Genomic DNA, 12,780 nt, shown 5'->3' on the forward strand with positions numbered 1-12,780 from the left:
CTTTCAGGCCGGGCGATTTCGCTTCATTGGTTACTTCTGAAGAGTCCATCCAGCTACGTTCTTCTCTTCGTCACCAGCTCCAAATATTCAGTCCAGAGTGACACGGTAATCCACCATTCCCTTGCTACCTGAGTAACCCATGTGTACACGAACTGAGTGCTGGGGTTTCGCTCCTACTTTCCTCCGGAAACCGGAAAACTCTGTTCAGACGCAGTTTCCTGGCTGCGGGCTTGGGAGAATCAGCAGTCAGCAGCACAGCAGTGGGAACCAGAGCCTGGGGACCCTGGAACCTCCCAGGTCAGAGGAGCTGCGGGGCTAAAAAACCGGACAGAGGGGAGCAGGGGTGCGTTTTCCGCAGCTGCTCTTAAGGATGCTGCTCTCACCATTCTGTTGTGGATTTCTTACCGTTGTCAGGAAGTTGAGATACTATGAATTGGGGGTTTATCGTGATTTTTTTCATTTATCCTACAGTTACCAGAATATTCAGTCATAAAATAACTCATTAAAAAACGGTAGAGCAGTTGCGTTATCTGCTGTTTGCTGTTGTGGCAATTATAAAGCTTATGGAATGTAAATTTATTCATGCTTTCTTTTTTCTTCTTCTTCTTTTTTTTTTTTTTTTTTTTTTTTTTCGGAGCTGGGGACCGAACCCAGGGCCTTGCGCTTGCTAGGCAAGCGCTCTATCACTGAGCTAAATCCCCAACCCCTTATTCATGCTTTCTAACTCTTGTGTTTTACTACTTGCTTATTCAAGAGAATGCCTTTTACCCTGCTTAGTAGAGCTTTGTATATATAATAATCATATGAAGAACCAGTGCGGGTTTTTTGAACAGAAAATATACGTTATGTATTGCTATGGTTATGATTGTAAACATTAATATTTACTAAGCATGAATTTTTCATCAGGGTTGTATGTAGTTTAGGATGAAAGTAAAGCATTCAGAAATATGTCTTCATATGCTGTGTTCTTACAGTACATACACCTCAGGTCCAGGCAAGCCCATTACTTCTGTGCAAGTGTTATCAGACCACACTATTTTTATAATTAGAAACCCACTATAGATTAAAGTTTTAGAAAGCATCTTTTGTACTGTTATGATCACTCCCCTGTATCAGAAAAAATTGTCTCCTCGGTTGAAGTAAAGCACTCAGCCCATAGACATGTGGCAAAACTGTTGTGGGGTTTTTTTTTCCTTTTGTTTTTTTTTTTTTTTTGTTTCGTTTTGTTTTGTTTTTGTTTTTGTTTTTTTATATATATTTTAGGGTTTGTTAACATTCAGTGCTGTAACTATGGACTTGTAGAAGGAGTGGGAATGCCTAGACCCTGCTGACAGGGTTTTCTGCAGAGATCTCCCTTTAGATAAGTGCGGCAATCTGGTTTCTGTGGGAGAAAATAGTTTTTTTGCTGTCTCCCTAGTTCCTTTCCAGGATTCCTAGGAGAATGACTCTTGGATGTGTTTAAGCTGTGTGTGAATGAGACTCACATCTCACAGAGTAAAGTGAAAATCATTAGAGTAAAAGAGTCATTTTAATTTGTGATATTTTCTCTTTCCTTCATGTTTATTCTTTTGGAGGCATCATTTGTTTTTGTTCCATGAAAAGTTCTGGGTGCTTTCTGAAGACTTTCCCATATGCGGGTTTATACTCTTCAGGCAGTTCTGCTCACCTGTGAGTCTAAACTAAGAGCCCTAGATGGTGAAGGGAGGAAACCGTAGCAAAGGATCCAGGTGTGTTAGAGGAATTGAGGAAGGACTGGGGAAGGTCTCAAGTGACAGTAGAAAGAGAACATGAGATTGGTTTTGCTAGATTCTATTTCCGTCCAGATATTTCTGCATAATTACACTGAGAATATTCTCTTTGGAGATATTAGAAGGTTCTCTATGTAAGAATTAATAAAAAGAGGTAAATATAATTTAATTTGGTTTTGTATGTAAGAATGTCATCCCCCGTCCATTCATATAACTGATCATTTCTTCTTACCAATATTAAATATTTTCATTATTATAATGTTTGTCAGAACAATTGATGCCTCTTAATTTTTTTGGAGGATTTTGCATTTCCTTTAAGTTCTCTTGTCTTTTATGGTTAATGTCTCCATTTCCTAGAATAATGCAAATAGGATTTTGATAAAATTTGATTGATATCTCTCTATAGAGTTTTAAACTCTGCCTATATTACCTTCCCATTGATATCTGCTGTTGTCTGTCTTCCTGTCAACTCTCAATGTGTTGCATTACTATAATTTTAATATATTTTAAAATCACCCTTGATTTTGATTCTTCTCTTACATATTTTAAAATTCTTCGTGGTTTCTCTTCCATGTATGTGCTTGGAAGAATTTCTCTATATTTCAAAATGTCTATAGAATTTGGTATTTCCAACTTCAAAATCATCCTTTCTTCAAATGATTGAGTGGGAACATGCTAGCAGTGACTCAGTATTCAGGTCTTTTATATGTTCTTCGGTCTTCTGTTGATGTCAATATTCAAGGTTCTTAAAGATGAAATTTTCTAAACTTAGGACTTCACTGGATTTAAAGACTTCTTTGTTGTTGTTACTACTGTTTTTTGAGACACTTTGTCTATGTAGTCCTGGCAGTTCTGGAACTCTGTAGATAAGGCTTCTCTTGAAGTTAGAGATCTCTCTTCCCCAGCTTCTTTGAGAGCTAGAATAAAAGGTTTGTACCACCCCAGCCTTCCTGACTGACATGGACAGAGGGGACAATGCTTCATGAAATTTGAGAAGATGTGTGTCTTCTGCTGTTCTGTGGATGGTTTTCTGGAGGCCTGCTACTCCTTGCTGTTTTTCTGTGCTGTTCATGCTTGTCTTTATCAATGGTGAACATTGAAGCTTAACTGTATCGCTGTCTGTCTGTTTCCTACACTTCTATTCTGTCATTGCTTGTTTTATGTATTTGAAAACTTTTGTGAAATGCATTCATGTTGATCCTAAATTTTCTGGAAATGTACCGTTTGATCATTTGTTAATATTCTTTTAATGACTGCTTCTATTTCCCTATGGATTAAATGGATATCATGTTGATTTCATTTTGAAATGTGTTGCCTATGGATAAAAAGTATCCATTTATTTTTGGTGTTTACAATTTGTTGGAATAAGGGTTTTTAAAATATGTATTATTGATTCTCTGGGTTTCCTTGATATCTGTGGATTTGTTTCTATTTTCTTTGATTTTGTTAATGTAGAAATTCTTTCTCTACCTTTTAGTTAGTTTGGGTAGGGGTTTATTTATCTTGTTGATTTTTATCACAGAACCAATTTTTTTTCACTGATTTGTAGTATTATTCTCTGTAAGTCTGTTTTATTGATTTCAGTCCTGTGTTTTATAATTCCTTGCTATCTACTTCCCTCGGGTGTGATTATTTTGTGTGCGTGTGTGAGAGAGAGAGAGAGAGAGTTTCAGTGTGCTGCTAATTTGCTAGGAAGCGATTTCTCCATTTCGTTTCTTTCTTGATCCATTTTTACTTCAGTAGAGTTCTTCACTTTCCATGTGTTTATATGCATCCTTAGGACTGAATCCTTTATAGATGTTCCAAAATACACCATTTGCTGCCTTAAACAGCCACAAGCTTCTATACTAGCCTTTGGAGTTTTAAAAGTGGACCTTCAGGTCCTGGAGAGTCAACAGTCAGCAGTCTAGAGAACCTCACACCTATGAGAAGCTTCTGGACTGCAAAAAGGGCAAGAGTTGAGCAGATGTGTGCTCTCTGAGACTGCTCAGAAGTGCAAAGCTTTTAGACTTCTATTGTAAATATCTTTCCATTATCGATAAGGTTGAGACCCCATGGGCTACCTTTTATCATGATGTTTTTTTAAGTTTATCTTAACTGTTGCCAGATTTTTTTTCTGACATAATGTAATCTAATAGAGCATTTGACTTGCATTATCTGACATGTACAAATAAGGTTCTTTTGGCTGTTGTCCATGTCCAAAACTACTGTAATTTAAATGTCATCCATGTTTTCTACTCCTCTGTTTTGTCACTTGCCTATTCAAGAGAATAGTCCTTGCCCCTGGTGACTAAATATCACTAGAGAACTTTATAGATAATAATTACATGACAAACCAGTGCAGAAAAAGTAGTTTATCAAAGATCACAGGTGGCTCTAAATGTTAACATATACTAAGCAAACTTTTTGCTACATATAAGTTTTCCATCTGATATATCTACACTATTGATTGCAAATACAGCTTTCAGAAATATGTCTATAAATGCTGAATTCTTACATTACACCTTAAGGCCTAAGGCTTTATATCCATATGGCACAGTATGTATATTGGGAGAGATTATCAGAGAATTTTATGGTTGTAAAATCATTTTAGATCTTACAAGTGTCTCCTTGGTTGGAAATAAAAGAAAAGAAACCCATGCACAAGTAGCCAGAGCGTTGTGTGTTATTTCAGGGTTTGTTGACATTCAGTGCTGTGACTGTGGACTTCTCGTAGGTGACAGGATTTTTTGTAGTGATCTCTTATTAGAGACATGTAGCACTCAAATTTCTATGGGTACAAACAATTTTTTTTCTAATCTTTCTAGCTCCATCTTGGATTCCTGGGAAAATTCTTGTGTGTTTCTGTACTGTTTGGAAACGAGTGTGTGTGTGTGTGTGTGTGTGTGTGTGTGTGTGTGTGTGTGTGTGCGTGTGTGTGTGTGTGCGTGTGTGTGTGTGTGTGTGTACTGTTTTCTCTCTTCTTGGTTATCCTCTTCATTGGTATTATGTATCTTTTAGTTTTATTCTATGAAAAGTATCAGGTGCTTTCTGAAGAATCTTTTTCCAGTACCCAAATCTCACAGTGCTCAGCCAGTCCCGCTCCTCTCTCAATCTGAAGAAAGAGACCTGGATGGTGAACAGAGGAAACTATAGCAAATAATCCAGGTATGGTAAAGGTACTGACATACATAGGAAGGGACGGGGAGGGGCTCAAGTGACAATAGAAACATGACAAGAAGCAGATTTTTCCATATTCAATTTATTTAGAGATTTTTCTAGAGAATTGTACTGAGAATAATCTTAGGATTTATTCTATTGTAGGTGATTGAACACTGTATTATTAGTGTTCAGAGACAAATATGATTTTGTTTGATTTTGCATGTGAGTGACACTTTCCCTCTGCCATTTACTTCAATAGTTATGTCTTCATACCAATATTAAAAGATTTTATTATTAAAATTTTAAAGAGATGTTTAGTTAGAACAATTGATGCCTCTTGCTTTCTCTGCTATCAGAGTTTTTGGAACATTTTGTAGTTTCATCAGATTCTATGTTTTTTTTTTCCCCTCCATATTTATTAACTTAGGTATTTCTTATTTACCTTTCAATTGTTATTCCCTTTCCTAGTTTTCAGGCCAACATCCCCCTACTCCTCCCCTTCTATATAGCTGGTTCCCTCCTCATCCTTCCTCCCATTACCGCCATCCCTCCAACAATCATGTTCACTGGGGGTTCAGTCTTGGCAGGACCAAGGGCTTCCCCTTCCACTGGTGCTCTTACTAGGATATTCATTGCTACCTATGAGGTCAGAGTCCAGGGTCAGTCCATGTATAGTCTTTAGGTAGTGGCTTAGTCCCTGGAAGCTCTGGTTGCTTGGCATTGTTGTACATATGGGGTCTCAAATCCCTTCAAGCTCTTCCAGTTCTTTCTCTGATTCCTTCAACAGGGGTCCCGTTTTCAGTTCAGTGGTTTGCTGCTGGCATTCGCCTCTGTATTTGCTGTATTCTGGCTGTGTCTCTCAGGAGAGATCTACATCCGGCTCCTGTCGGTCGGCACTTCTTTGCTTCATCCATCTTATCTAGTTTGGTGGCTGTATATGTTTGGGCCACATGTGGGGCAGGCTCTGAATGGCTGTTCCTTCTGCCTCTGTTCTAAACTTTGCCTCCCTATTCCCTCCCAAGGGTATTCTTGTTCCCCTTTTAACGAAGGAGTGAAGCATTCACATTTTGGTCATCCTTCTTGAGTTTCATGTGTTCTGTGCATCTAGGGTAATTCAAGCATTTGGGCTAATAGCCACTTATCAATGAGTGCATACCATGTGTGTTTTTCTGTGATTGGGTTACCTCACTCAGGATGATATTTTCCAGTTTCATCCATTTGCCTATGAATTTCATAGAGTCATTGTTTTTGATAGCTGAGTAGTATTCCATTGTGTAGATGTACCACATTTTCTGTATCCACTCCTCTGTTGAAGGGCATCTGGGTTCTTTCCAGCTTCTGGCTATTATAAATAAGGCTGCTATGAACATAGTGGAGCACGTGTCTTTGTTATATGTTGGGGCATCTTTTGGGTATATGCCCAAGAGAGGTATAGCTGGGTGCTCAGGTAGTTCAATGTCCAATTTTCTGAGGAAGCTCCAGACTGATTTCCACAATGGTTATACAACTCTGCAATCCCACAAACAATGGAGAAGTGCTTCTCTTTTTCCACATCCTTGCCAGCATATTCTGTCACCTGAGTTTTTTATCTTAGCCATTCTGACTTTTGTGAGATGAAATCACAGGGTTGTTTTGATTTGCATTTCCCTCATGGCTAAAGGTGTTGAACATTTCTTTAGGTGTTTCTCAGCCATTCGGCATTCCTCAGCTGTGAATTCTTTGTATAGCTCTGAACCCCATTCTTTAAGAGGGGTATTTGTCTCCCTGCAGTCTAACTTCTTTAGTTCTTTGTATATTTTGTATATAAGCCCTCTCTCAGTTGTAGGATTAGTGAAGATCTTTTCCCAATCTGTTGGTTGCCATTATGTCCTAACAAAATTGTCCTATGCCTTACAGAAGCTTTGCAGTTTTATGAGATCCCATTTGTTGATTCTTGATCTTAGAACATAAGCCATTGGTGTTCTTTTCAGGAAATTTTTTCCAGTGCCCATTTGTTTGAGATTCTTCCCCACTTTTTGTTCTGTTCATTTGAGTGTATCTGGTTTGATGTGGAGGTCCTTGATCCACTTGGACTTAGGCTTTGTACAGGGTGATAAGCATGGATCCATCTGCATTCTTCTACATGCTGACCACCAGTTGAAACAGCACCATTTGCTGAAAACGCTATCTTTTTTTCCATTGGATGGTTTTGGCTCCTTTGTCAAAATTCAAGTGACCATAGGTGTGTGGGTTCATTTGTGGGTCTTCAATTCTATTCCACTGGTCTATCTGTCTGTCTGTATACAAATAACAAACAGTTTTTATCACTATTGCTCTGTAATACGACTTGAGTTCAGGGATAGTGATTGCCCCGGAAGTCTTTTCATTGTTGAGGATAGTTTTTGCTATCTTGTTTTTTTTGGTTTTTTTTTGTTTTTTGGTTTTTTTTTTTTTTTTGTTATTCCTGATGAATTTGCAAATTGTTCTGTCTAACTCTATGAACAATTGGGTTGGAATTTTGATGGGAATTGCATTGAATCTATAGATGGCTTTTGGTAAAATGGTCATTTTTACTATTTTAATCCTGTCAATCCATGAGCATGGGAGATCTTTTCATCTTTTATGATCTTCTTCAATTTCTTCTTTCAGAGGCTTGACGTTCTTATCATACAGATCTTTCACTTGCTTGGTTAAAGTCACACCGAGGTACTTTATATTATTTGGGACTATTACGAAGGGTGTCGTTTCCCTAATTTCTTTCTCGGCTTGTTTCTCTTTTGTGTAGAGGAAGGCTACTGATTTATTTGAGTTAATTTTATACCCAGCCACTTTGCTGAAGTTGTTTATCAGGTTTAGTAATTCTCTGATGGAACTTTTGGGATCACTTAAATATACTATCATGTCATCTGCAAATAGTGATATTTTGACCTCTTCCTTTCCTATCTGTATCCCTTTGATCTCCTTTTGTTCTCTGATTGCTCTGGCTAGAACTTCAAGAACTATATTGAATAGGTAGGGAGAGATTGGGCAGCCTTGTCTAGTCCCTGATTTTACTGGGATTGCTTCAATTTTCTCTCTGTTTAGTTTAATATAAGCTACTAGTTTGCTGTATATGGCTTTTACTATGTTTAGGTATGAGCCTTGAATTCCTGTTCTTTCCAGGACTTTTATCATGAAGGGGTGTTGGATTTTGTCAAATGCTTTCTCAGCATCTAATGAAATGATCATGTGGTTTTTATCTTTCAGTTTGTTTATATAGTGGATTACATTGATGGTTTTCCATACATTAAACCATCCCTGCATGCCTGGGATGAAGCCTACTTGTTCATGATGGATGATTGTTTTGATGTGCTCTTGGATTCAGTTTGCAAGAATTTTATTGAGTATCTTTGCATCGATATTCATAAGGGAAATTGGTCTGAAGTTCTCTTTCTTTGTTGGGTCTTTGTGTTGTTTAGATAAAAGAGTAATTGTGGCTTCATAGAAGGAATTCGAAAGCGCTCCATTTCTTTCAGTTTCCTGGAGTAGTTTGGATAGTACTGGTATGACGTCTTCTATGAAGGTCTGATAGAATTCTGTACTGAACCCATCTGGACCTGGGCTCTTTTACGTTGGGAGTCTTTTAATGACTGCTTCTACTTCTTTAGAAGTTATGGGGTTGTTTTAAATGGTTTATTTGTTCCTGATTTAACTTCAATACCTGGTATCTTTCTATGAAATTGTCCATTTCCTCCAGATTTTCAAGTTTTGTAGAATATAGGTTTTCATAGTAGGATCTGATGATTTTTTGAATTTCCTCTGGCTCTGATGCTATGTCTCCCTTTTCATTTCTGATTTTGTTAATTTGGACACACTCTCTGTGTCCTCTGGTTAGTCAGGCTATGGGTTTATCTTTCTTGTTGATTTTCTCAAAGAACCAGCTTTTGCTTCTGTTGATTCTTTCTATGGTGCTTTTTGTTTCTACTTGTTTGATTCGAGCTCTGTGTTTGATTATTTCCTGCCTTCTACTCCTCCTGGGTGTGTTTGCTTCTTTCTGTTCTAGAGCTTTTAGGTGTGCTGTCAAGCTGGTGACATATGCTCTCTCCTGTTTCTTTCTGCAGGCACTCAGAGCTATGAGTTTTCCTCTTAGTATAGCTTTCATTGTGTCCCATAAGTTTGGGTATGTTGTACCTTCATTTTCATTAAATTCTAAGAAGTCTTTAATTTCTTTCCTTATTTCTTCCTTGACTTGGTTATCATTGAGTAGAGCATTATTCAACTTCCATGTATATGTGGGCATTCTTTCCTTATTGTTATTGAGGACCAACTTTAGTCCGTGGTAGTCTGATAGGATGCATGGGATTATTTCTATCTTTCTGTATCTATTGAGGCCCGTTTTATGACCGATTATCTGGTCAATTTTGGAGAAAGTACCATGAAGTGGTGAGAAGAAGCTATATCCTTTTGTTTTAGGATAGAATGTTCCATAAATATCTATTAAATCCATTTGGTTCATGACTTCTCTTAGTCTGTCTATGTCTCTGTTTAATTTTTGTTTCCACGAGGTGTCCATTGATGAGAATGGGGTGTTGAAATCTCCTACTATTATTGTGTGAGGTGAAATGTGTACTTTGAGCTTTAGTAAGGTTTCTTTTATGTATGTAGGTGCCCTTTCATTTGGAGCATAGATATTTAGGATTGAGAGTTCATCTTAGTGGATTTTTCCTTTGATGAATATGAAGTGTCCTTCCTTATCTTTTTTGATGACTTTTGATTGAAAATCGATTTTATTCCATATTAGACTGGCTACTCCAGCTTGCTTCTTCAGACCATTTGTTTTCCAGCCTTTTACTTTGAGGTAGTGTTCGTGTTTGTTTCTGAGGTGTGTTTCCTGTAGGCAGCATAATGCAAGGTCCTCATTGGGTATCCAGTTTGTTAATCTGTATCTTTTTATTGGGGAATTGAGTCCATTGATGTTGAGAGATATTAAGGAATAGTGATTATTTCTTCCTGTTATACTTGTATTTGGATGTGAGATTATGTTTGTGTTCTTGTCTTCTTGTTTTGTTGCAAAACGATTAGTTTCTTGCTTTTTCTAGGGTGTAGATTGCCTCCTTGTGTTGGGCGTTACCATTTATTATCCTTTGTAGGGCTGGATTTGTAGGAAGATATTGTGTAAATTTGGTTTTGTCATGGAATATCTTGGTTTCTCCATCTATGTTAATTGATAGTTTTTCTGGATATAGTAACCTGGGCTGGCATTTGTGTTCTCCTAGGGTCTGTATGACATCTGTCCAGGATCTTCTGGCTTTCATAGTCTCTGGTGAGAAGTCTGGTGTGATTCTTGTGGGAGCCATATTGGATTTGTGCCTGGTTGCCTTGTCACTGTTTGGCCTTAGTCTTAGATTGTAGGATCAAAAGCCTCTCCCTGTAATTTATGGCACAAGAAGTTTGCATTCATGGAATGTTTTCAGCCTGAACAAGACCCTTCTGGGTCTCCAGCAAGGTTTGACCCCTGCTGAGCCCTGCCCTTACATGTGGAAACCTTTTATTCCCAACTGGCAGTCTGGTCAGATACTTCTCACCTGAGTCAGAATTAGGCTGGCCTTCCTGGTTATTTCCCTAATTTATTCAGGCCACATAGTAGGTCCTTTGTTACAGAAGTCTCAGCCAGGGTTCCCCACTGTGCTTGGCAGATACCTGCTAAGTGCTGTACTTTGGATATATAGTTTGGTCAATAAAGAAACCAGAGGCTCTCTTCCTCTTCTGGCTTGACACGAATAACCTGTGTGTGTGTGTTTCTTTCATCCCACAGGCTTTCGCCCAATTCTCGGTACCGTGTCGGTGCTGGAGTTGACAATTCTGATAGGTCTGCCTTTATATGTTACTTGACCTTTTTCCCTTACTGCTTTTAATATTCTTTCTTTGTTTTGTGCATTTGGTGTTTTGACTACTATGTGACGGAAGGAGTTTCTTTTCTGGTCCAATCTATTTGTAGTTCTTTAGGCTTCTTGTATGTTTATGGGCATCTCTTTCTTTAGGTTAGGGAAGTTTTCTTCTATGATTTTGTTGAAGATATTTACTGGTCCTTTGAGCTGGGAGTCTTCACTCTCTTCTATTCCTATTATCCTTAGGTTTGATCTTCTCATTGTTTCCTGGAGTTCTTGTACATTTTCGGCCAGTATCTTTTTCCATGTTGCATTATCTTTGACCATTGTTTCGATGATTTCTATGGAATCTTCTGCTCCTGAGATTCTCTCGCCTATCTCTTGCATTCTGTTGGTGATGCTTGTATCTAAGGCTCCTTGTCTCTTCCATTCATTTTCTATATTCAGGGTTGTCTCCCTTTGTGCTTTCTTTATTGCTTCTATTTTCATTTTTAATTCCTGCTCCTGTTTGATTGTGCTTTTCTGTAATTATTTCAGTGATTTTTTTGTGTTTTTTCTCTATAGGCTTCTACTTGTTCATTTGTGTTTTCTTGCATTCTCTAAGGGAGTTTTTTATGTCTTTCTTGAAGTCCTTTATCATCATGATCAAATGTGATTTAAAATGAAGATCTTGCTTTTCTGGTGTGTTTGTATATTCAGTGTTTGCTTTGTGGGAGAATTGGGCTCCAATGATGCCATGTAGTCTCGGTTTCTGTTGCTTAGGTTCTTGTGCTTGCCTCTCGCCATCAGGTTGTCTCTGGTGTTACTTTGTTCTGCTATTTCTGACAGTGGTTAGACTCTCATAGAGGCCTGTGTGTCAGGAGTGCTGTAGACCTGTTTTTCTGTTTTTTTTTTTTTTTTTTTTTTTTTTTTTTTCCAGCCAGGTATGGGAACAGAGTGTTCTGCTTTCAGTCGTGTAGTCGTTCCTGTCTACTGATCTTCAGGTGTTCCTGTAGGCGTGTTTCCTGAGTCCACCTGGCAGGTCACTTGGAGCAGAAAAGTTGGTCTTCCCTCTGGTCTCGGACCTGGAGTCGGTTCTCAGAGCCTGGTTTCAGCTCTCCGTGAGGGCAGCAACCAGAAGGGCCTGCCCTGCCTTCTCTTGGAACCCTGTGCACAGGGGGCCCAGATGACACTAGCCGTTTTCCTCTAGAGTCAGAAATGTGGTGAGAAAGTAGTCTTCTCTGGCTTCCCAGGCATGCCTGCCCCTCTGAAGGTCTAGCTTTCCCTCCCAAGATATTTGGGTGGAGGGAGCTCTTTGACCCGGTCCCTTCAGATCCAGGCGGTGTCTGGACCACAGCATTGAGTGCCCCTAGCTTCCTGTTCCCAGAGGCCCTATACAATTTCCTCTTGGGTCAGGGACGTGGGCAAGGTTTGGCAGTACTGGTAGTCTCTCCTGCCCTGCAGTCTCAGGAGTATCCACCTGTCTGGGCGGTGAGCTCTCTCTCCCATGGGGTTTGGGAGCAGTGAGCTGTATGCAGGGATCAGGGAGGTTCGAGTCCCAGCTAGAAACCAGAAGTGCCAGATTCTATGGTTTTTAGGGTTAATTTCTCCATTTTCTAAAAATAATGCCAGTAGTATTTTGATAAGATTTACATAATGTTTGTGAATACTATAAAACTGCATCTATATTGCCTTAGCTTGATAAGCCCCCTTATGTGTCTTTGTCTTATCAGTGTATGGTTTCTGTAGCTTCAATTTTTATGTATTTTCTAATCAGCTCTGGATTTTTTCCCCTTGTAATTTTTATAGGCTTGTAGTTTCTTACAATTTTATGAATTTAAGGAAGATATTCTCTATGTATACAAAACGTGCTTATAAGATCTAGGTACAAGTTACTTAGAATTCTTTATAAAACACAAGCATGTTTTTATGTTTTTTCACATGCTAGTAGTTAGTCAATATTCACGTGTCTTTTGTGTTTTTCCGTTCTCTATCTACTATTGATGTAAGCATTCCAGGAAAATGGGGTTCTTAGAGAAGATACTTTTTAAACACTGATTTTACTA

The 12,780-nt window shown here is 38.5% G+C and overlaps 1 protein-coding gene across 7 annotated transcripts in view; it reads left to right on the top strand.

The window, feature by feature from the left end:
* The first annotated feature begins 25 nt into the window (after positions 1 to 25).
* Positions 26 to 12,780, top strand: part of LOC148007193 (uncharacterized) — a 36,223-nt gene continuing 23,468 nt past the window's right edge. For 3 of the 7 annotated variants that reach the window (XM_087605959.1, XM_087605955.1, XM_087605965.1), the window contains exons 1-2: positions 207 to 297; positions 4,749 to 4,895. The gene's annotated coding sequence lies outside the window, so the exon portion shown is untranslated. Of the gene's footprint in view, positions 106 to 206; positions 344 to 4,748; positions 4,896 to 12,780 lie in introns of those variants that run through there. The other 4 variants (XM_087605951.1, XM_087605945.1, XM_087605948.1 and 1 more) reach the window with 3 other exon arrangements.

Source organism: Rattus norvegicus, chromosome 1 (genome assembly GCF_021556685.1).
Source record: "Rattus norvegicus strain SHRSP/BbbUtx chromosome 1, alternate assembly SHRSP_T2T, whole genome shotgun sequence".
Classification (NCBI taxonomy): Eukaryota; Metazoa; Chordata; class Mammalia; order Rodentia; family Muridae; genus Rattus; species Rattus norvegicus.